Genomic DNA, 26,256 nt, shown 5'->3' with positions numbered 1-26,256 from the left:
TAACTGACAAGTGATTTGCTTCATGCGGGAAAAAAGATACATATCCAGAACTTCCCCATGGTGAAGTCCTATGTTATTCTTTGTAGCCACGATTGTGCCTCAAGAAAAGAACATAGGATAAGCAAAGAGATCATGGTGATTAAATGTTTGAAATGGCCAGCTGATCAAATTATATCATCCCAGGTGCAGACCTTATGATACTATTTTGGAAGCATGGCCTGTTGCTAAAACTAAACTGTCCCACCTTCACTCATGTGCCAGACTGCTCCACCTTTTGTGGACATTTCTGGGCAACTGATGGATGCATGTCCACTGGTTTTATCAGCCTTCTCTGCTGCTGGAAGCAGAGCAAGTAAGTAGCAGTGTGGGGAAAGAGGGGGGGTAGGTTTCCTGGTGAGGCTTGGGGGCTAAAAATAGTCCCTGGTTCCCCCCCCCCCCAGCCTCTCTGTGGATGCTGCAAGCCCCCCTGATCCTTCCAAACTGTCCAAGACCCCAACAACCTCCCCACAGACCTCACCTGCCCCTTAATCACTCCCGTGGATCTTACCTGTTCCCTTGACAACTCTGTAGATCAAGCCTAGTCCCCCATCCTCCTGCAGATAGCACGTGCACACTTTATCATCCCACAGACCCAAAATTTTCCCACATACCCCACACATCCCCAACCCCTGCTGATAGCATCTCCCATCCTTACTTTAGATCAGGTGGCCATTTTTAACCTAATTAATGTTCCCCTACTCCTACCCCAAATGTCTGCACTTTGCCAAAATCTATAGTTTTGTCCATGGATGATGATCTAATGCTCATCAGAAGCTAAAGTATAGATAAATATATGTATGCCTGTGTACCCACACACACACACACACACACACACGTGTATATCTGCATTATGAATCTTGTCATACAGTTTCCTTAAACACATGATACACAGTTTCTATTCACAACTTGCCTCAGGGTAGATAAAAATGTTTCACTGGATGCATAAAAACCACACACACAATCAAGTTCAGGTGTGACAAAGAAAAACTGTTCAGCTGCTTTGTTTAAAAAGTTAACATTAGTGACTCTGAATCTCATAGACCCTCTTACATAAAATTATTGATGTGGGTCTAATCCTGCAAACTTTCATTTGCACAAGTAATGGTTTGAAAAGCTGAACCCTCAGAGAGGTTAAAGCAAAGAAAACACACTATAGCATGTGCCTAATCATTAAGCAAGTTGAGACAAAAAGAATTGGTGCGGAGATGCCTAAGGGCCCTACTGCTAGAACAGAAAATAAAAACACAACAAGAGCAAAACACAGTTCCCGGAGAACAATATTTTCTGCAGAAATTCCTTAGTGTTTAAAAAAAAAAATCTGTGAGTTTATACTATATTCAACATAACGTAAACAATCCATTTATCATGTTACTTGCAAACACAGGAGGTACGTGTTTTTCCTGTGCTTCTATTTAAAATAAATCTTATAAAAATACATTTTTATAATTAGAGTCCTTGACTCTCCACAATTCTTGCTGTGGAGAGGGTCTTAGTCAAGGCTGATGAAAGCACTGGCTATTTATTTATTAATGTAAATGGGCTTTGGATCAGGCCAAAAGGAACATCTTGCACAATACACCTGCATTTAAATAAATATGTAATAACACCTACACCACATTTAATCAAACTTAAATGTAACCCTGCTGATGTTATGCAAAGTTTTGCTATGGTTATAGTCTATAACAGTAACTTTGTTCGAAGGTTTGGAGGCTACTTGGCCCTGTTTTCCTGTTTGTGAGCTCAGAGGTTTGAGAGTACTGTTCGGGGTTAAATTATGCAATTGTAAAGGTGCATAGATCATATGTTGCGTCCAGTGGTCCCCCCCCACTCTTTCCAAAATTATGAAGTCTGTAGGCATACAAATGTTGCTAATGTAAAGTTATACAAAGATCAGCATTCACTTTAATCTGTGCAAAGATCTGCAGCAGGCAGATATGGGTATGTGAGGTGCAGGAGAGTCTCCAGACAGGACTCACTCTCAGGACGGCTTTGTGGCTTATCAACACCTCACATGGTATGTGATTTTGAGCACAAGTCCCTACAGTAGGTTCAGATAAAAGCCTGATGCTCACAGTAGAGAAAAGAGTTGAAAATCTATGACCTGATTTTGAGTAGGTCAGGGTTTAAAAGACAACCTCCACCCTTGGGCAACCCAAAGAAGACCAATGAAAGGGTGGTCGCAACTCCTGGGAAGGGCAAAGGAGGGGCAGTGATGAAGAAGCAGCAGTGACTCCAGGCACTGAGGGCTACAGCAGCAGTCACTGGCAGCAGAGTGGTGGCAACTCCAGTGAAGGCCACCCTACCCAGTACTTGCTACTTTGGTTGTCTTAGGTGATAAAACCCCAGATCAATGGCAACCCCTGACAAACAGAGTCCTCTGGGGTGAGCCTCCCTACCTAGCACCTTCCTCTGTTGGCTGGCATAGATGGCAGAGCACCAGATTATAGCCCTGGGTAAGTGTCCTTTTCCAACTCATTTGGCTAAGTGGTATCTCCAGTACGTTGGTTTGCCAGTGACTGTCACAGCGTGGGGTCCCCAGGGATCGCTGCAATACCCCTAGGGTTCCTTGACCACGCCAATCCTGCCCCATGGGCACCCTCTTTCTTACCTGCCATGTCTTGTTGGTAATTCAAATAAATCGGGAAGCTGTCCTCAAGCTTGTATTCTGGACACAGTCTCGATGGACCCCACTGAATCCTGTGGGTTCTTAGACACATTTTGGGTCCCGCTTCAAAATAGATGCCTCACAGGACACCCTCAGCCTTATGGGCTAGATGCATGGCTCCAAAAACCACCCCTTTACCATACCCTAAGCCTCGCAGATGGCATTCACACATTGTCCCTCATCACTGGGCTCTCCACAGCCCTGTCTCTCTCTCGGCGCCCCTTGGCGCTGGGGTCCATTCACCCTGAATACAGCACCCCCTCTAGTACTGGGGTCCATTTACCCTGAATATGGTGCCCACACTGGCGCTGGGGTCCCCACTGTGGTGGCCCCCCAGTGAGGCCTCCTTCCCCAATAGCCTCAGCCCGACCCTCCGGTCTTATAAAATGGCAACCAAAAATATGAGCCCCTGGGCTAATAACATAACACCAAAAAGTTCAGGGTGTGCTCTGTCCCTTTAAAAGAGTCAAACTTCTTCCCCGGCACTAAATGCCTCATAGGCAAGGGTACCTGGTAAGCTCCTGGATCCCCATTAGCCCTAAGTGCAGCATCTCTGGCAGCTGCAGCATCTCTGGTCAATTCCTCCCTAGAGGCTCCTTCCCTCTTAACTGCTGGCAGGGAACTACCTCTCTAGTCCCAGCCCTGGGGTTTATATGTGCCCAGGGCCCTGCCTCTTCCAGTCAGCTGACCAGCTGCAGGTGCAGGCTAATTCCCTCCTTAGGCCTGCTACCACAGTAACCTGCATCTGTGGGTTCCTGCCTGACTGCTAGGGCCCTCTCTCTGGGCAGTTTCTGTCTATAAAGGAACAGGCACCTTAGTGCCCTGCTACAGTGACTAAGACAGTTAAATGTTTGAGTTTCAATTAATATTTAATAGTTATGATTTTCTTGTGCACTGGTTCTCTTTCGTTCCCCTATAGTAACATTAGCTGAACACTGCTTGTGAGTGGGGAAGTTTGTTCACATTCAAACACTCAGTTAAAATTTATTTTCCCATGTTTCTGGCTGGCAGCTCAACTCAAATTTAGGAAGTTGCTGTTTAACCCCTAAATTTGAACTCTACCTTGTTACTGCTATCCACTGCCTGGCAGAAAGGTTACACCAAAACAAGTAATAGCAGAATCTGGACTTTGTACAAATGTAATTGATTTCAATCACTTCTCAGGATCAGGCCTTTAAGCTAGGAAACATCTATTTAAAGATTTTATAAATACTACTTAATGCAACTCCCAGACCTTTTTACTCAATCTTTCCCTTAAAACAGAACAGTCCAGTTTTTTCTGCTGATAATGCAAACTGATTTTTTGTCATTAAGAGTATACTTTTTTTTTAAATACCTATACTTTAACACATCTCGTATTTCTGGGGTGAAAGTGATAATTAAAAACTGACAATAGAAATATATCAATGCATGAAAAGAAAGGAAGCAGGCATGTGTTTTTCCTTTAACTATTTTTTTCATCCCTCAAAGAATGAAAATATTCAGCCCAAATACTTAGTTACACATCACCTGTAGAAATCACAGTGTAACTGTATGGTTTACAAGAAAATAATTAATTAAAATAAAAAATAAAATAAAATGGAAATTTATGGAAGGCTTGATTATGCCAGAATATTACTCAAAGATGGTGACTTTAGCAAATCTTTGAATAGAAAATTACATACACAGTTTTCAGAATCAAATACAGTATCTCAGTTCTTTAGAAAATGTTAGACTGTAACATTTCCTGTCAACTATCCTTATTATTATAAACAATAAAATATTTAAAAGTAAGGGAAATGGAGGGGGGGGGGGAAGAATGTAAGCAGCATGTGCTGACTGTACCCAATGATACCATCAGCAAAAAATTGCAAATCGGGATCATCACACTTACACCAGCATCATTACGCTACCAAATCTTTACTAACAGTTACGAAATTTCACATAAACATCAGAAAAAATGCTTTTCAGAGAAGTAGCAGGTCACAGGATGTTACACACTACATCTACAGCCACAGTCCACGTCCAAGGGACAGCAAATTTACTGATCCTCTGCTACAGATGATGATATACTCCCCAGATGGGAATGTAGGGAAAATGGAACCATGCAATGGCAAATACAGTCAAACCACTTCCAAAGCACTAACAGTAAATGCTAGCGAGTATAGATGTACATCCACATTGCAGATAAATTCATTGCTCATCAATCTCCCTGAAGTTAATACTTACACAAGTTACCAGCAAATTTCCACAATCAAGAGCATCTGTGCGGTTCCCCTTTACAAAGACGTTAAGTGTTGTCTATGTTTCAAATGTTGTATGACTTATTTAAAAGAGGATGCTGGCATATTTCTCAGCTTCAGAATGTTGGGCTCATCTAAATGCCCAGTTATAAAGGAAACATTCCTCTTAAAATTAATTTTTAAGGCAAAGTTATTTAACAATATTAACTTTAAATATTTATTTTATTGATAAATTGCCTTTATCACAAAGTCCATATAAACCATGATGCACAAAACGTTTAGCTAATTTCAGTACAAAGCAAGGCAGAAGCAAGGCTCTATCTGGGTATCAAAGAAAATACGAGTTCTTTTAAAACACAAATATTAAAGATAGTCTCAATATAGCCAACCAGAACCACAGTGATATGTAAGATGAGGTAAAAATGGAGACAATACATTATTAAAACCCTAAAACTATAATACACATCACTAGAAGGTGAGCATCACAATTCTTTACAGTAAAAAGGAAGGAAAAGAATGGATTTTGAGTTTTTATTAAAATATATGAAAAGCTTGGTTTTAGTATTTGAAGAATCCATTTAACATTTTCTTTTTATGGAGTACTTTACAGATATATACATAAAATTAATTTTTTCTGTGCTAGTCTGCTGGCCTGTTTAGCTTGGTTGCCTTCAATGCACACATGCAAGGAATTATACATAACAATATAGATAATAGCGCTGCCTGGAAAAAATATGATTTCTATCAAAAAAAGATGAGACCAAATTGTAAGAAGAGCACTATCTAACCAGATGCAAGATATGAAGCTGTTACCTACTGTTCTTTAAGTATGTTGTTCAGAAATGCATTCAATCGCTGCAGAATGTTAGTGAGATTAAGGTTATGGAAACCAAGTTTAAATTCAACTTTCACCAGTGACTCAAAGTCATTCCCAGTGTGTAGAAGGAAGCAGCATTAATATACAAATGAGTAAAATGACCACCTCTGTCTGCCATGGCTCCATACACCTTAGGAAGTAAGCCTGCTGGAACAAATTTACAGCCAGTAATATGGGTATTAATGGCACCTCCAGCAGTGCTGTCAGTAGAAGGACAGCAACATGACTATGAGCAGACTGGTTCAACATTTTTCTATATACCTTTAGTGGGAAAAATCTGATGAAACTGGAAATTAAAGACAGATTGCTTTTTTTCATGGAATGTCGCTTTTTGTGTTCAGATGAATAAAAGTAAACATTAAATACATTAAACAAAAGATGCATTAACACTTTTGTTTCATAAAGCAAAGCAAGAAATCACACTGAAGTATGTGTAATCTTGTTTAAAAAATGTGTTGGGAAAATGCCAACAATTATATATTTTAATAGAGGCAAATCACCAAGAGAGACATCAATTTCAAGACCTTTAAGAGCCTTAAGGCACCTGTGACAGATGTTATGGAATCACAAAATATTCCAGGACTAGTGCATTAATTTGATAAATGTTAAATGTATCCTTATAGGCTTATTAATGATGAGATTCTAGGTCAAATGGACAAGATAAAGAATGAAAAAGAGAATGAGTGAGGGTGGTAAAAAATGCAAATCCCCTGTACTGAAACAACAGAGGTACTAAGCCTCCTGAAGTTCCTCCCCTTTGCGGGGAATCACACGAGCAGGTTCCACTAGATTCAAAGACCACAGTTTATGAATTATTACAAATAATGTAACAGTCACCTGACCTGTGGTGGAAAGCAGTTGGGAATACCATCTGATAACAGACAAGAATCAGATTGTAACCAGTGGAAAATTTTGGAGGGCTTGAAGTATTTTAGATCTGCCAGGTTCTCCCATGATGGTAAATTTTCAGCTTTTAGTAAAACTCCAGGTTCAAGGTTCGATAACATCTACCTCAGCTATGTACCTCAGCTACACAGGAAAATGTGCCTGCCACTCCTCTTGTACTGAACCCTTTTCAGGGCTTCAGCTTTGATTCAAAACAGTAATGTATAGGGAACAGTCTTAATAACTCATTTCCCATTCTCCAGAAGAATGGAAATACCATGCAGAGAAATCATGCTGACACCAATGAAAATGGAGAAAAACCTTGCCTGATTCTGCAGCCTGCTTGCTCCCTCACAGTGTGTTGATACGGACTGCAGTAGCAGTCTGTGCAGAATAAAGAAAAACTAATCATCGATTTATTGATACTGAGCTGAAATGGGAGTCCCTAAAGTAATAAGCAATGCGTTTATACCCCTCTACCAATATCTCAGTTCAAATAACATTGCATTTCAAATTCTTTGTTCTAATAAATTAAACGCTTTTTGCCCTTGGACTATTTCACATTGCATCAAATGGAAAATTTAAAAGTGATGGAAAGAAAGAAATTCACAAGGAACTGTCCTCATTATATCTATCTATCTATCTATCTATCTATCTATCTATCTATCTATCTATCGTACCGACAATTCATAACTCAATAGTCCTAGACCCAGATTCATTCCTTTATGAGAACCCCTCAAAACTTTTGCCTGTCACAGAACCTTCTCTCCTCCCACATCTTTTCTGCGTATTAAATCCTAAGGCAGGTCCTCACTGAAGTCAATACAAACCCGTCGTCTACATGCAATCCTAAGGCAGATCCTCATTGAAGTCCATGCAAACCCATTGTCTACATGCAAAGTGAGTTTTATATGCATTAAACAGTAGTAAATGCTAAACAAAGAAATTAAGAAAATCACTGGCTCTCATATAAACGATAAAACAGATTATGAAAGCCTGTGCATGTGAAAGCCTGTTCGATCATAACAAAAAAAACCAAAATCTTCAGTTAACCATTTCAAGACTTAAAACAGACTAACATGCAAGTTAAGGGAGAGGTGAAGCCTTGAGTTAGTCCTTGCTTCACTTAAATCCATTTATTCATTCCTGGTGATATGGGGCCAAATACCTTTGCATGTTATGTTTATCTTATTTCATGCATCAGAAAGAGTTCTCTTCACCCTGCTAAATTTGTTCTTGCAATGCTTTCTAGGAGCCAGAGATAAAAGCCATCCATGACAGTGATGGGAATGAACTCATTCTGAAGAAGGGAACTCCTTTTCAGTGTGGATACTGCAGATAAGCCTAAGATAAGCATCAAAACTTTTGAATTTTTATCTGAAACAAGTCTATGAGCCACCTCAGGTTTACTTATCAGATTTACAAGGTAACTGTTGACTATCACACTGTCCACCTACCTGGGTTAGCAGGTAGTCCCATATGGTACTCCTTATGAGTAGGGGAAGGGAGCTAGAATTGAATGAAAAGGAGACTGAGAGCTCTTACTCCCCTGAGTATTCGCATTAGCCCATCCTGAATTGCTTGTATCACAAATGTGGGCAGACTGGCAGGGGTGGGAGGAAATTTCCCATGCCGTAATGTGCGACTGTCAAAAGTAGACTTTTCTGCATGAATCATTTCAAATCCTATTTAATGTTTCCATACTCTTCCATTACATACTACTCATCATCATGTTTTGTATTATTCATTTTTCAATACATGATACACCTTTAAGATACAGAAATACAGTCTTAACTCCCACACCCTATATGCATTCCAAGATCTATTTTGGCAAGGGCCTTGGCAGATGCTCCCTGTGGGAAAAAGTCTACCCATGGAGGGGCGGCAGCACAAGAAAGGGGCTGTAATTTTTTCCTACAAGAGGTGACAAGGAAGGTGCAGAGCAATGTGGGCAGGGTTGACTGCAACACATTGATTTTCAGCAGTCCCAGTATATCTTAAGCATTGCCTTTCCCAGGTTTAGCTCAGCGGGTACAATAATACCTCCACCTACCCTCCCTGTAGGTTAACACTCTGAGGGCACAGCTCATGGTAGGACCTTTATAGTATACCTCCCAGTGCTAGGTGAGGTAAAAATCATAATAAGACTCTTTTTATTCCAAGGAGAAATAAAATTAATGCTTTTTAATCTCTGCAGACTTAGATGCAATGGAAGAAAAATAAAATGTCAAGCAAGAAAGGACAACCACAAGCTTTCTCCCATTCAGAGAGACTTCTCACTATTTAAACATCAATACAATACATATTCCTTTGTTTCCCAGGAGCATGAAGTCTGCATTGACATTCTACTTCAAGCCACAGCACAGAACAATCTTGCTTCTTGATATATAATGTTTACATGTGTATTATCCCAAGTGACACTGACTCTACAGCATTATTGCAAGAAAGCTGGAGAAAGAGACTACAAAAACACAACTTTTGTGTTCATCAGGATAGGTGGTGTATAACCTGGCACTACTAGATTCTTTAATTTGGATATATGTTTATATGACACAGTAAGAAAGAGTGTTAATTTAACTATATTAAATGCTTAAACCATTGTCAGATAAAACAATCTATTTATAAAAATAAACTAACTGGTGGAACAGGCTGCACACTTTACACTAGGGATGTGTAACATAAATAGAAACTGTATAAAGATAACATTATTTTAAAAGGGAGAGAAATGGAACCAAAATTTGGAAATAACCATTATCTGAAACAGAAAAGGAAATATAATGAAAGAACAGTGTTATACAAATTGAATTTGATTTTCTCAACAATGTCACTGGCAAGTGATAAATTGACTCCCATTTATAATCTAGACTTCATATAGCCATGCCAAGAGTTTTCTAAAACTATTACAAGGATGGTTGTCTGCCATGTATTGCATGATACATTATCTGAGTCATGCTGGTACGGCAGTTACCAAGAAAACAGCACAAAACTAATGTGGCCATCTTAACATGTACATGCTCAACATTTATAAGTCTGCATCATTCATCTACTATAATATTATTTTTTATTTTTTCACAGATTTAATAAAAAGGGGGAAAATCCCATCACCTGTTTCTGAAAATACTGGGTGAACATATCTAGTATATATACATATCCGGATCAAGCTGGTCAAATGGACTAAGTTTCTTCACATTTGGATGTTACCTGCTTAAAAGTAAGGGAATAGTACAATTTTTAAATCCATTCAAATCTTGCCCTCTCTAACAACACTGCTAGCAAAGGTGCTAATGTTTATGTATTAAGGCAGAGTGACTGATATGTACACTTTCCAGCAGGGATCCACTATGGACTTACCAAAGTCTCATATCCTACTGGATTGCCATCAAACTGCAGTGTCGGTTAGAAATTATGAACCAAGATGTGAATTTAAAGTGAAAACTTTTTTTTTTCTCATTAAAATATTTTCAAGGAATCTATTGCCTCTCTTACCATGAATATTTCTGATGAATATTTATCCTAAAAACTTAGCATCTTTGTATATCAGGCCCGCTTAGAGAATGCTTGCAAACATGTTTTCCAAGAACCATTCCATAAGACAAGATATATTAAAGCAGAAGTTTTAACAGAGTCATTCACGATATACTTGCTGGTGACCTTTAAGACCTAGTTGGTTACCCCGGTGTTGAAGAAAGTACAGATAGGCACTTGGGCTAGGGACAGAAGTTACACATAAACCAGTTTAAGTGATCAGAAACTGGTTTAAACTGTAACAGAACATAACTTCAGTGCATTTAAACCAATTTCAAAATGTCCAAAACTGGTTTAAGATAAACCTGGTTGAATGTATCAAACTTAACTGATTTGGGTCAAACCAGTTTATGCAACTTCTGTCCCAGACCCCTTCCTGGTTTAAGTTAAACCAGAGTTCCCCAGCATCCTTGCATGCTCCGCAGCCCTAGGCTGGGCTGTTCTCTCTGCTCCAGAGAGCAGGGCTGGTCATGACTCTCTGCTCTCTAGACTCAGGAGGGGAAAGAATGTGGCCAGATGTATCTCAGCATGGCCCCATTAAGGCAAAGTGGGCAGGGAGGGGTTAATTCTTCCCTCCTTCCCCCCCACCCCCAGCTTAGGTCTACCTGTCTGCCAGCAAGCGGTGGAGGCAGAGGTGGCAGCCAGGGCTGGCAGATCCCAGCTGTGGTTCCCAGGCGTAGAAGGGATGGGGAGAGGGATTAACTCCCTCTCTGCCCCCTTCAATTTAACAGGACCATGCTGGGATGGTGTCTAGCCACACCCCTGCCCCCCAATATGGGAGCAGTGGGGGGAGGGGGATGGGCAGTAGCTTCTGTTAGGGTGTCCCAAGGAACACAAGCATGGAAAGGGTTTATTCCACCCCCCTTCCCTGTCCCACTGGCAGGGACTGCAGACATCCCAGAATTGCCCCGTTAAAGCAAGGGGCCAGGGAGGTGGTGAATTCTCCCCCACTTCCACTGGGGGACCGCAGCCAGGGTGGAGCAACCTCCTTCCTTCTTCCCCCACCACCACGAGGCAGGGAAGGGTGCATTGTGTGGTGTGGCCCAGTCCCAGAGGGGGACTCTTCTCCATCCTCCTTCCCCTCCATCACCATGGGGAGGGGAGGGAAACTCTGTGTAGTGCTGCCCTGCCCAGCCCAGCCCAGCCCAGGCAAAAGGAGCAGCTGTCACTAAGCCACAGTTGCTAGGGAAGGCACCGCCCCTGAGTCCTGTGCCAGCCCCTCTTAGTCCCGGCTGAGGCAGTCGCATTGGCAGGGCTAGCCTGGCCCAGCCCCAAAACTGCGGCTCAGTGACAGGAAAGCTGAACCCCATCAGTGACAGCAGCCTGGTTCAGTGTGCACAGGCAGCGGTTGGCTGGGCAGTGGGCTCGCTGAGCCAGCTTGGAGGTGCTGGTGGCCTCAGAGCCCAACAGACACTCACCACAGGGGCTCACCTTAGACACATGAGCCCTCGCGGAGCCTCCAAGCCAGCCTGGGTAGCCAGCATCGCACAGAGCCCCCCTCCCTGTTCCACAGTGCAGGGAGGAGGATGTGGAAGAGCCCCCCTCCAGGGATGGACAGCACCATACAGAGCCCCCCTCCCCACCCTACAACAGGGGAGAGGGAGAAGGAGGGGGAAGAGTCTCCCTCTGGGGCTAGGCAGCACCACACAAAGCCCTCTCCCTGCCCCTGGTGGTGGGGGAGAGGGAGAAGGAGGCGGTGGTGGGGGAAGAGTCCCCCTCTGAGGCCAGGCAGTGGAGCTGTGTACCCAGATTGCTACCAGCTGTCAGGGAGCCCAAGCAGGGCTCTCCCCCTCCTCCCCCCAACATGGGGGTCTGGCCATGCCTCCACCACACTCCCTATTCTTCCACCCTCTGAACCCTGCAAGCCAAAGTGGGGTTTAAACCCCTCCTCAGTCATACTCAGGCCTACCACGGCCCCCACCCCCTCATCTCAGGTTCCCCATGGAAGGGAAAGGAGGGCATGCTGTAGCACCCCTGGGCTTCTGGCATGAGTCACTGCAGACATGTGGAAAGGAACTCGTCAACCCATCCGAAAGCACTTCACTACATAATTCTCACGTGTCTTGTTTCCTGACATTGCTACATGTCCTTATGTACCTCATGACTATATTATCATCTGGATATCTTATCCTTATACACATGCTTTAAAAAAATAGAATCACATTATATGATCTATATATAGAATCAAAGAACCACAGAGTTGGAAGGGATCTCATGGGACTTCTGGTCCATCCCCTTGCAGAAATGCAGCAATGCTACTATTTAGAATAGTTGAGAAGGAATACAGAAGTTTAGTAGATTCACAGTGGTAACTGGGTAGAGAAATATGTAAAAAAAAAGCTTAAAATACCTTAGGGAGCTATTTCAAACTTTAAATAAAAGACAGATTCCTTCATAAGCTTTCTGGTTTCCCTCACTAACATTCCCTACACACTACTCATGTGTATTAAAATGTTGCATGCTGTGGTGGAGGCAATGCAAAATGTTTGCAGCTAAGGCAAAAGTTCTTGAAAAGAAGGGCTTTAATGTATATGCCTTGTATAAAGTACCTATCAATATATTCTAAAATGGGTGTATATATAACTCATACTAAAAATACATTTTACAGAAACATCTGTGATAGCAAAATGTCAGGTTAAAACTCACTAAGAAACAAGAATTAAGATCTCCTCACTCACTCCACTTTACAGTCTGAGTAAATAGAGAATTACTGCGATTAATTCTGAAGGTCAGAAATGTAGGCTCCTCGGGATTAAGAGCTTAACACATTCTAGAGTTGCTGGCCTTCCATTGAAAACTGTTGATGGCCAGTCCGTTACATATAAAGCTAGGGACTGCAGACCCGGGTCTTTGCTGATATTAGGTCCTGCTAAATAATACAAAGAGAAACAGTTGCACTGGGTACAACGCCTGAACTTTTGGGAGCCTTTATAGTGAATAAAACCACTAATTTGAATTTTACTTCAAAACACGCTAAAAAAGTAAGGGTAGTTTCTAAATCATTGGTATAAGATGGTCTATGAAGGATATCAAATAGATTGACACCCATATTCTGCATGATCTGTGTAACAATGCAAGTCCCCTTTATTCATTATTACTGTATCACATGTGTCTTCCAGTTACTAAGGCCAGATGCAAACTCTAGGCGATATTGCCACATCTCTTTGTGGAGCCCAAAGACCCACAAACACAATGTAAATGTGCCAGAGGGCAAAGTTCATTAATGGCATAACTGCACTGAAGTCAAGTTTGGTTTAAAATAAGGTTCAGTCATGCAACCAATAAATTGTTGACATTAGGATAGCCTAGTATGTCTAAATTGGAGCTGCAAGGAAAATGTGGCTATGCCCAATGTGAAGAGAGGGAGAAAATTTTTTTAAAAAAAATAAAGGACTAAGTTTCCTGACCTGGTACTCAAAAGTTTTTTCCTTAACCACAGTGAAGCTATGTTGCCACCTGTCTTTTTTCAATTATGCAAAGAGGAAAGGCATGCTGCTCATGAAGTTTCATTCCTGGATAGCTAGGGATACAAGTAATGCATGAGCCCCAGGCAGGTATATTAATCTCCCCAGCTACCCAGAAATGAAATGTCAGATACAGTAACTCATTCTTCATCACTATTCTAAAGCAGGTCTTCAATCATTTTCCATCTGTTGCACACTTTGAACTTGAATAGGTCACTACTGGTGTAAAAAAGGTCACTAATACTGAGCTACAGCCTAGAGGACTGACATAAAGTGGACAATGGTTCATAGAAGCAGGCCACTTTTACATACAGAAGCTAGAATTGTTCATTCATTTGCCTTTTTTTAGTGTATCCTGGTCAAATTATCAGTGGGTTTCTTGATGTCCTTACAGCCTCACGAGTGCACCATACTTTACAACATGATAACATTGTAATGAAAATTGAGGAATTAAAGCAAGCCCTTTCAAGATTACAGAAAGTCTCTGCAGTCAGCAAGTACCATCCTCAGCAATGAAATAATCCATCATTGACTTAAAATATCTCATCCAAAAATGCTCTCTAACTGCAAATCCTTCATTAAGAAATTCCATATTCAAGAAGCCAATAATTGAATGATGTTCTGCCAAACAGTTGTAATCTTGGCAACACTATAAAGCACAACATTTAGTGATCTCAATCTATATACACTTTTTAGGGTATGTATGACAAAAAAGCAGATTCATGTCATGTGAAAAAAGACTTTAAACAGCCTTATAGACAAACACATGTAAGTGTTTTAATCAAGGAACATCCCTGGAGATTCAGCGCATTGACTACAGAGCGCAACAAAAACTGTGGATGGTTTATTGGCACAAACTCTATGTTAATTTTGGTTTTTAACATTTTTGCAAAGCTTTCAAATAAAGTAGGGAAATTTGATTGACTCATATTCTATTAACACAAAAAAATTAACTCTTTTATTTCTCAAATTGAAAGCAATTATTCTTTCACACTTAATCCACAACTATTGAATCCATGAAGTGCTACACAATTCAGTATAATACTCTTTTATATTTCCTTAACACATTAATTATTCCATAGGTATAATTTCTAAGGAATACTATAATTATAGCAATTGATTTCTGTTCAAATTACAATTTAGCTATTGTGATTTCTTTATGGGATTCTAAAAATAAATAAATGAATAAATCAAGGGTGCTAAATAATTGTTTGAAAGTAATTTTGAACTCCAGAACCACCAGAAAAAAATGTTGCTATGTGTATACAAGTGCCTATTTAGGCTTATGCTATTATTCCCTTTTAACATAAAATAAACTAATCTTGGACCCAAAATAGACCTTTATAAAATTTTCACATTAAGTCTGGTGAGATCTATTTTCAAAGTAGTTACCAACTGAATGAATGGCTTTTGCACTCAACCTCTGTCATCAAGACATAGTAACAATAATTTATGGACAACTGTATCAAAAGGTTTTGCTGGATCAATAAATAGAGCTCTATACATATGACCCTTATCTAAAACTGTCACACTGCCATCTACAACCTTTACAGCATCAGTAATTATAGTAAATTTAGTCCTAGAACCAGACAAAAAATTAGTTTATATCTAACTAAACAGAAAAACATTAAATTTATATTTCAAAAGCTCTCAAATTCATCACTGATCCCATTCTGGTTTACAATGCAGGACAAATTATTTTTTAAAACACAAAGGTGCTTTTGCCATGGTATAGGCAATTAAGCGATTAACAGATGTTCATTTCAAGGTGTGATGGGATCTGATTCTTAATCTCAAACAGTCATGTCTCCTGCCATCCCACATACCATGGCAGGACACATGCTTTTGAGACTGGGATCAGATTTCAGTTGCGCCCTACTTGCCAGTGAAGGGGGGAGCCTGGGATCATGTTCCTAGGTTCTCCCTGCACCAGCAAGTTGAAAGCCAGGGACCCAACATTCAGCCAAATGACCCAGTGTGGTCCCTGAAGCCAATGATCAACTGATCATCAGATGGATTGGGACTATACTGGGGCTCCAATAAGCCAGCTCTGGGTACCGAGTTTGAGCCCCAGTGCAGTTCCAGAGCCAGCCAACAATTAGTTGATTGTCCACTGATGGGGACCTTACCAAGGCCAGTTGGGTCCCCCAGTGTAGTCCTAACCTTGCCATGCATTCAATTTTAGGCACAACAGAAATCAGCCACAACAATATGACACAATTTTGTGTAATATTTTTGAGGCTGGTTACCCTATTTGTGGCACCATTAATTCCCTAAATGTGTGGGTGTGTTACTATTTAAGACAGGATTAACAAACTAATCTAACCTTAAGTGTAATGAGTACAAGGTGCCTAAGACATATAAACAAGTAGTAAATACATAACAAGCCTATTTTGTCCAATGTATGTAATCAAAACACTTACATCTGAGGACGTTCCCTAAAGATGTGGAGACTGCCAAAATGGTACAATTTCACAGTACTTCTATGTGGAAATTGTTTCATAAAACTTCTCTGTATCTATCCATGGTGTCATAGGACTAGGGTGACCATATGTCCTGGACAAACCGGGACAGTCCTGGCTTTTGTAGTCCGGTCCCCATCCGTTGGTCAAAAGTTTTGGAGTGGAGTCCGATGGGTATGCACAGCGGCATGATGCTCCAGGAAGATGGTCGGTAGGCACCGCTGGTCCTGTGTGGGATCAAGACAGACAGGCCGGAGCAGGCACCACCCCGCCCACATGAGGCATGCCCAGGCTCTTGCAGCTATGCTCTTGCAGGCATGTCCAGTGCCTGCCCAACTACCTGCTTGGTGCACTTTTCCACTCCATGTCCTACTGGACTCCACTCCAGGACTTTTGGCCAGCCAGCTGGAACTGGACTATAGAAGCTGGAACTGTCCCAGTTTGCCCAGGGGTCACCCTACATAGGACTGAACTTTTCATTAAATGAACCACTTTGACCTCTTGTGCATCATAGCAAAACAGATTCTGCCGCACTTCTGTCACTGTGTTCCATATCAACTCCTCCTCTACCAGCCGTCTGTACCACCAGTAAGATTTTCAGGAAGTATATTTTTGCTGTACTATATTGAATACCCACAGTGTGAACTTTATGAAGTTACTGGACAGAACCATTGCTGCAAGTACCTAAAGCTTTCAGGTTCCCCTTTAAATAAATAAAAGTAGGCTATACCTGAAATCACTTCAAGCAAGGAAGGTATCACATATCAGAAATTAATTCCTTTTATTTCATAATTATGAAATTGTTTAATATGACAAACATATAATAAACATTTAGTTTACATCTAAAGATGTGAAATATTAAACATTGGCCTATATTCTTAGCCAACAAAGCAAGGGAGCAAGTAAATGCAGATGCAATTTTACATGAAAATTTATTTGCAGTTATGCTTATTATATCCGTGTTCCTAGTTTCCTGGTGCACAAAAAGGGAAATACAAGGCTGAAAATCAAGTCTTAAAGGAGAACCAGTTTTAGAAGACAGACAGTTCCACCAAACCAGCATCAAATAAGAAAAGGCTTGCTGATCAGATGAAAAAAGTAGCAGAAAATGGAAATTGCTAGGAAAAAAAATTATTGAAATTACTAATCAACTAAGTTGTTTCTTTAGTTTGAAAGGTAAATGACATGGAGAGAAAGACATGGGTGTAGTCATCAACCACAGGATGACTGAGTCACCACTCTGATACAATTATAAAAAAGGCAAGTATAATCCTAGGATGGATTTAGAGAAGTGTTTCTGATAACATAGTTCCCTGGAGTATCCAGGGAACTATGTTATCAGATAGTATCAGCCTGGATACTATCAGTAGCCCAATAGTATCCAGGCTATTGGTTAAAAAAAAGCTACTGATTAAAACTGATTTGGAATATTGCATTCAATGTCACATGTGGAAAGAAAGAATAATCAAGATGGAACAATTCTGCTAGAAAGGTCAGAGAAACAGAGAGCCTTTTTTACAAGAGCCCAAGGGTATGCCTACATGACCTCTGAAGTAAGGCCAGGAAGGCTACTAAGAGATAATCTCTACCCACTCAGACCCACACTATGCATACCCAAACCCACTAATTAGGCAAAATAGGTGGCATAAGAGTGCACCTGAGTGGCCTGGAAAACATGTGTCCTGGCTCTCCATGTTTGGCAGGCCTGAGCAGGGTGCTGCAAGGCACACCGGGGTTTGTGCCTTAAGTGTCTGTGCCACCTAATTTGTGAGCTTAGGAGCATGCAGAACAGGCCATACTCCTGAACTCACTCAAGAGGCTGTATAGTCACAGCCCTAAAGACTTTGCCTTGTCACATCTAGTAAAATGAAGGCTGATAGGTAGGGATCTCTCTCATTCAAAGTGAGTCAAAGGAATTTTTGCGGCTTGGTTGTGGCACAAAGAGCCAATTTTGCAAGCATTTCCCAGTGGCCCAACCCCTTGCCACTGATTGGTGGAAAGGCCCTAGGTGGGAAGAATGACAAAGAGGGTAGTTGTCAACTTGACTGCTGGCTGCCCTTTGTATGGCCCCTCCCCTCGCTGCCGAGTGGCGGAGAGGTCATGGGTGGAGGAAGGACAAAGGGTGGCCACCACCTTGGCTGCTGGCTGCCCTTCATGCCACCCTGCCAGCTGGCTTCTTCCCCTCCCAGGCCGGCTTCAAAGCAGTGAAGACTACTGGCTACCACTGAAAGCCAGCATTTTATTTTTATGAAGGCTTTTTTAAAGTTGATTTTTGTGGATAGTTGTGGATTTTGCAGGCTCTGCAAAATCAACAAAAACATAAAGTAGGTCCCAACTGATAAGGAATATGATAGCTCCCTATAAATAAAATCAGGGTGCACCAAAAAGAAGGGAACAGAAGAATTTAACCAAAAGTACAATGCTGGTACAGGAACAAAAGGCTATAAAGTAGCCATGAATAAATGTAGGTGGAAAACACAAAGAAAGTTTCTAAGTACCAGAGGAGTGATGTGGAACAATCTACAGATCCAGAGTAGCTGAGGCAAAAACCCCAACTACTTGCAGGATGGAATATAATCCATTTATGAAGGGGTTATAGCATTGCTTGTAACACTGAGGAACTGAACACAATGGCATACAAAGTCCTTTCTAGAACCATTTTGTTAAAACAGTCATGTATTAATCTTCATTTCAGAATACTTTTAAAATAACCAAAGCACAATTAATTTTGTTTGTGTATCTTAGCCATAACAGATGACTTCTTAGCAAAAGGTTTTGTGAAAATTCATGATGTGCCATTTATCTGTTCATCTTTTTTTAGGCAGTACAATGATTCTTAATCATTAAATCATGAGGATTTTAGGACAGGATATTGGGTGCTTTCTATAGCTGGTAAATGCAAAAATTCTTAGTTAATCTTGTAAATATCATGAAGGAGGCTGACTGATAAAATTATTTATAGCAAAGTTTAAACATTTTTAGGAGTTGTTTTTTAGAAGCAGTCTTATACTATAAATCATGCTTAGATCATTTTTAAATTCTTACAGATGGATATTTACAAGGATATTTTTGTAAGAATATTTTAAGTAATTCTGCTAAATTAGATTATGCACTGATACAAATGAGTCCTTTACCTAATTGCATTTATCAGAATCATAAAGTAAGTTAACATCACCTATACATTCAGGTGTATCCAAACATGTAAAGCATAAATAAACAAACCACGAGAATTAATTCAGATTCATGCTCTAAATATTGTAGCATTTGGCAAAACCAAAGGGGGTCTAACAGTAATCTCAAGAGTATGTTTCCACAATTTAGCAAAGCACATTTCTAAGCTAAGCAGCTCATATTGCCTTAGTACAGCCTGAAATGAATCTTTAATACAAATTGCAAATTCCCCACCTCTACAGTAATGACCTCTTTGATGGATATTGTATCTATCTATATTAATTACATCATTAATAATACTTTCTTTGAAGCCTGTTCTGTTAATATAAGAATATCAGGAGATGTATTTGTAGTCTATTTCTTTCCTTCAGCAAATCATCTTTTCACTATATACATTCCACTGTGAAAATCTTAAATCATACCTGGAAGGGAAAATTTGTTTAAGGTTTTCAAACCTCAATTAATAATGTGACAAAGGGCTAGGAATAGGCTTAACAAAAAAGTAAGAAGAACATGTACTTTAAGCTGGTATTTTCTATATTTACTATGTTGTTTTACTCTGCTTTTCTCTCTCTCTAACATATATATATATAACACAATATGTTTGTATATATATTGTCCTATATATTTTAGTCTATATTTTACAAAGACATTTCAGGATGGATGCAAGTCTGTTTTATTCCACCAGAAAGTGTTCCTAGCTCATCCAGATTTCCACTGCAGAATCCCAAAGAAGTATAGGTGTGACAACAGAGAAGCAGAGGGAAGCAGAGTGGCAGATTAGTTGAAAAGTGCATATTCTAAATTTGGGGATTCTAGAGTTCTTAGTCCTCTATGCCTTTCTATTAGTCTGTTTCGGGCCACCCAGACTTGGAACCTGAAACGTGGATTTGTGATGAATAGTTACTTTAGTATGACTAAACATGAAAAACACAATGTGGTTGGTGTTACTTATTTTGAAGGCAGAGACCTCAAAGATTTGAAGAAAAAGCATAAGAAATGATAAATTAAGCAATGAGTTTAATAATTCAACAACCTCGTTGACCTACGTTACAATCAAAACCTTGCAGTGGTAATGCATTTTCGTATAAACCATTGAGTACAGTAGACGTGCAACAAGTAGCAGCAATAGGTACTGGTACACTGACCAACTATTTGACAAGTCCAAATACAGAATCAAGAATGCTAAATGTAGATATGCTCAGCTAAGTAATGTTTTACCTATAAATTGAAGCCATAGTCTGAACCAGAAGGGAGGGTGGGATTTCTCTCTGGTCAGCGTATCACACAGACAAGTCCTGACACTTACTTAAGCCAACATTTGGAGAGGTGATTATTTGGATGGGAAAATCTCCTGATATTGGGTAAGCAGAACAAAAATATTTCTTGATTGCCTGCTCACAACATTATTGTTTCCTTCCACAAAATAACAATAGTTAATGCTGGTTCTCATGCACTGAGCTTGGAAGCAAAGAGAGCCTTTATGCTAATCAGTGAAGAAACTGGGATACATACACTGAATTCCCCAGGAGGGAATCAGCATTTCTAAAAAATCTCTTATTTATTTTAGGATACAGTTTAAATTTATTCACTAATATATTTTATTGTGCTTATTGCTTGTTAATTGTTCCCCTGCAAAAGCCTCATTAACATAAGTAGGTGCAGCCTGGCTTATCAGGTTTGATGTACTCAGGCCTCCTTTTGAACTACATCATACCTCTTTATCTTCTTGCTTTTCCTGAGATGCTCTGGCAAAGTCAGCTAAATAACCACAGAGTTTTAACAGCAAACCTTGCATCAAATAATGAACTACTGATTTTTTGTAGTTTTAAACTATGAGTCACAAGTAGCTAGGCACACTAAAAATCCAGAGATTGGGAAAGTATGAGAGAGAGGCATAATGCATGGGATAGGAAATAATGATTAAGTGATACAGAAATTAATGACTGTATATGAGGCATGCTATATATCAATTTTCTATTATTTCTGTTGCAGAACATAGAACTATGTTCTCCAAGATCTCTTTATTCAGAAATAACTGTTCGCACACTGGTGTCACATGGTATAGTAGGGCTGAACTTTTACCTTGTCTTTATAAATTGGTATTGCTTTCATAATCCCTGACCCCATCCAGAATGGCTTCTTTCCTATTTTTGGCTTAATAAGTCTTTTTATAATGGGCAATGATATGTTTAAGTTAATTATTAGTAGAATTACATTTTCTTTCCATTAAAAGGAATAAGATCAGTCTGATAAAACATATTCTATATTTCCAAATCATTTCACCCATCTTTTATTTGGGCAGTTCAGCATGTTAAATTTATGAGATATATACAGTATTAAAAAGTATAACTACCTTATCAAATATTTAACTTTCTAATGTTCTTAAATCCTTAAAACACTGAAAAGCACTTTTTCAAAGTAACCAGATCTAAAGCAGCAGCCTCGCCTTTTACCTTAGCTGGCCTATCTATGTTTGCCAAGAGGCAGAGCAGTCAGTGGCCAGTCCCGAAGTGAATAGAAACACACAACAACATAAATATTTAATAAGAAGATATAGTAGAAATATAGCATGCATTTTGTACATCTATAGAAAAGCTATATTCATTATTCTGCAGATTATTCTTTAATAAATATTTCAGAAACTTGAAGCAGAAATAAATTAGAATAGCATATACTATGCTCTTGATGGTATAAAAGCACTTTTATTTTCTGACTGATGATGAATCCTTATATTGTTTTCATTTCTGATGCATTATAATGCCATTGTGGGTTTGAAATTTGTCTTTTGGTCACTTTGAGAGACGGAAGCCATTTTATATTTTGTCACTATGGACAAAAAATGTTAAACGAAGCTTCCCATTAGTATGTCTGGAGAATTCTCTTATTATCCTGGATACCTCAATATAAATATAACAATGCAATGGGCTACTGGGATCCGTTATTATCCATCATTATATGCCTTTGGTTGATTTGTGTAGCTATGCAAGCATGCCTGAACTTGATGCAACAGACTGATTGGTAAGTTAGGTTCAGGATATTTCAAATTAGGTTATGCATAACTGTAGAAGAAAATAATTCAGACCAAGAGCACACATCTCTGTCTTTATCAACTTCAAGCAAGCTAGGTAGAGGAGACAATGAAGGTAGAAGAGGAGCAAATGTCATCTGAAGCTGCAATTCTGTGCAACTGCTTATGCTTTATATAGCAAAATCCTTCTCCCGGTAATATCAGAGCAAGGAATTCAAAATATATAAAACCAACACCTAAGAGATAAGATAACAAAGCAAACAAACAAATAACCTCCTCCCCCTTCTCCCTCTGCCAAACACTACACCCCATGAATATTTTCCCTCTCAATCAGAGACAATCCTAGCAGGGTGTGGGATCCTGGGCAAATCTGTCTGTCTGGGGCCCAGACACGAAGAAGCTAGTGGCGGTGGAGTGGCGAGCGGCCAGACATGAAACCAGCAGTGGCACGGAGTCACCACCACTAGGCGGGCCCTGCTGGAGGGGCTGCGGCCATGGGGCGCAGGCCAGTCGCCCTGATTCATCCCCCACTAGGGAGTGAATTTTCAGGCAAATGGAACTTATGTCAATGATGAGCTCTTTAGAAACTGGATTACCAAGAGCCAAGCCTGACCGCCTTCAGATTTTGTTTTATTTTCTTAGGTAAAACTTTCCTGTCATTACCAGGAAAAAGTATGAGGGGATAGAGGGAAAATGTAAGTAAAGAGCAACAAAAAAAAAAAAACCAATCAAGGCAAACAAACAAAAAACAAAGCACAAGATCTTCCTGAGGAAGAAGCGAGAGCAGGAAAGACTGAAAAATCTATCAGGAGCCTCACTATACGTATGTGTGCTTGGGAATTTAGACACTAGTGAAACTCCAAAGAAGAAAGGAGAGGAGGTGGTAAAGGTATAGAGTGAGGAGTATGTGGCAAGAGAGAGATGAAACTATAATATTTTCCATTCAGAAATAGCAATAGTTTAGCAGACAGATAAGAGATTAAGGGACTGGGTAGCGAGACAGGGGGAGAATAGAAGAGCTGAAAGCAAGATTGTAATTTTAAGAGGAAGTGGAAAACTCAATGTCTAGTTACAACTGTACAGGGAAGTTAGGTAGACAAGATGTAATTACTTAAATGGGAATATGGCCAGGACATGAGGCAAACATTTTAACTTTGACCAAAAATGTGCCATAGGATTTTTGCTATATGCAAATAAGCAGGTTTGATTTTACATCTGATCTCAAAGATGAAACGGTTAAGTAAACAAATTACACCTGAAGAATGGAGGAGATTTCAGGACTCCAGAAAGTCAGTAAAGCACATCTAACTTCTTACAGGCCCTTACAACTCTTCAGTTTCCCTTGCTTTTAATATGGTTCTATGATTCTGGAAGCTTGCAGATGACCACAACACCCTGACTCAGGGTCAGGGACTGAACTCAATGCAATTACTTATGAGAGCAAAATTAAACATATGAATACACATTTGCAGACTCAAGGCTTTATGGCTGAGATAATCTGAGATTTACAGATTGTGTAAATTTGCCATCAAATACCACCATTGGTATTTTTCTATATATTTATTTACATACTTATGTGATATATTTATTACTTCCTACTTAGTACCCCAGCTCTCTGAAATTCTGTTTATAGCACCTGATGAAGTAGGATGCTTTTGATGAAAGTTTATGGCTCACTGAATGAGTTAATCTGGAAAGTGCCACCCTATCTGCCTCCCACCACTGATACAGTGAATGCTAATCTCTTTACCTGAGATTACTTCCGTATGCTGTACACTTTTCAGACAACGTTTATTCTCTCATTTGTGCCTCCCAACAGCCCTCACAAAAGCAAACTGGTCATATTTAAAATAATAATATATCCTTTGCACAAACCTGGTTACTTTAGCATGGCTTAATTTAAGATTGTCAAAATATATATTTTTTTTACTTTTAGTTATATATAGTTAAAGTTATATATAGTTTTAATATATATATTAAAAAGGTGTGCATGCGCATGTGTGCATGTGTGTATGCATGAAGCAGAAAAATCCTCAAAGGGCATCTTTTAAAATCCCCTAAAAGACAAAATGCAGTGGCCCTTAAAGAACATGTAATTTTGTGCATGTGCATGGGAAGTGAGTGATGGGGCAGAGAGATTTTGGTATAATTTTCTTTCCTAAGGAGCAATTTAACATTAATAGATTTACCATCATCAGCAAAGCAACTTTTGTAGGATCAGTTCAATTAATTTCACGATTTGATGTATCCAACTCTTATCATTTCAAGATGCATTTTAGCTTTTAGCCTTTTTACTGCAGAAAGTAATTTTTTTTAAAGAAATAATTTTTGTTTTTGTTTTTACAGGAAAGAATAACATGCACAGTGGACCACAGACCATATTTAGGATTATGTTTCTTACAGCAAACAGAAAATAAGCAAAGCTAAATAAATCTTCAAGAAGATTTTCACCTAAAAAAATAACAAGTAATTACATTCAATGAGAAATAAAACTCTATTATGTGTTTTGTTAATATTTTTTTATTAAATTAATTCAGTCACAGCATATTCTGATTTTATTAAACTGAAATGGAAACAGATAATCTCAACTGTTTGTGAACCACGTTCTTTCCTTGTCAGACTATGTTTTCCTTTAGGATAGGGATAGACATTACACATAAACCAGTTTAACTGATCAGAAACTGGTTATAAAACTGTAACTGAACATATATTCAGTGCACATAAACCAGTTTCAAAATGGCTGAAACTGCTTTATGATAAACCTGGTTGACTGTAGTATCAGAGTTAATTGATTTGGGTCACACCGGTTTATGGAATGTCTGTTGCAGACCCCTTCCTGGTTTAAGTTAAACCAAAGTCCCCCAGCATCCCAGATGCTTTGCAGCCCTGGGCTGGGATGTCTGCTCCAGAGGGGAGAGCTGGCCCTGCACCTCTGTTCCCTAGCCAGAGCTTTGGTGGAGACTGAAAGCACAGCAGCATCTGCCTTTCTTCTCCCTGCTCCAGCTCCCCCTCACTGCTTGCTGCTCAAGCAGGCATCCCCCCTCCCTCCCTCCCTCCGTCCCATCTCCCACAGAATAGACCCCAGCCCCACAGACCCTAGGCATGTGGTTTTCTAGATAATGCTGAGAGGTAGCTGTATGTGTGGTCTCCAATGTCACTGGGACAGGAAGACAAAACAGTGCCTATTAGGGTTAATCAACAGGTCGGCTGGTATGTCTCTCCTTTCCTTCCTTGGAAAAAACTGTTTAAGAACAGCTTGAACTAATGAGAGAGGCTTTTGTTATGTTGATGGGCTGATAAATGCTGTGTTATCAATGTCCTGCTGGCTCCCTCACCTGTTGGGTTTGCAGACAGTATGAAGATACAGGGAGAGGTACATTGAAAAGCTCAGTATCATCAACAGATGCATGCACTGCACCCCCTGTTTGCCTCAGAATGGTAGGCGGGGGCTGGCAACATTCTCACCCCTTGAGCAACAAGCGAGGAAAAGCGCAGGACAGTGCAGGCAGGTTAGCAGTTGACACCCATCCCTAATCAGAGCATCTTGCTGGGGCCTGGCCACACCTCCTTCAGCTCAGCATGGTAGAAGGGAAGTTAGGGCTGTTCTAGCACCCCCTGGCTTCTAGCCTGAGCCACTGCAGGCATATGCCTGAATTTCCTCAGTCCAGAGAAAATGTCTATGCACTTGCAAACTGGTTCAACCCAGGCAGATTAGACCAACCTGCAAAGATTTAATCAATTCAGGCTGAGGCTTTTTGAATGTCTCTCCTTAGCCTTAGTGGATATTTAATGCTAATACTTCCTTCTACAGATCATAAAAGGCAGGCTTCAGAATAGAAACATGAAGTGTAAAAGTCCTTGAACTAAAACAATACTTCCAACTTTACTCACAAACTGAAGAAAAAAAAATTCAAG

The 26,256-nt window shown here is 39.9% G+C and overlaps 1 protein-coding gene and 1 long non-coding RNA gene across 18 annotated transcripts in view; one reads left to right on the top strand and one right to left on the bottom strand.

The window, feature by feature from the left end:
- The window catches only part of RBFOX1 (RNA binding fox-1 homolog 1), a 1,765,957-nt gene that overhangs the window by 803,594 nt on the left and 936,107 nt on the right, over nucleotides 1–26,256 (bottom strand). The window lies entirely within an intron of this gene.
- Nucleotides 7,945–24,929, top strand: LOC132244648 (uncharacterized). Of its 2 annotated transcripts, XR_009456347.1 has the most exons (3): nucleotides 7,945–8,114; nucleotides 9,010–9,899; nucleotides 24,688–24,929. It is a non-coding gene; the product is annotated as an uncharacterized LOC132244648 (long non-coding RNA). The 2 variants fall into 2 exon arrangements; XR_009456346.1 differs by having other exon boundaries at nucleotides 7,945–9,899.

Source organism: Alligator mississippiensis, chromosome 13 (genome assembly GCF_030867095.1).
Source record: "Alligator mississippiensis isolate rAllMis1 chromosome 13, rAllMis1, whole genome shotgun sequence".
NCBI classification, from domain to species: Eukaryota; Metazoa; Chordata; order Crocodylia; family Alligatoridae; genus Alligator; species Alligator mississippiensis.
Note: the sequence above shows the minus strand (reverse complement) of the source record. Positions and strands in the feature narration are given on the sequence as shown.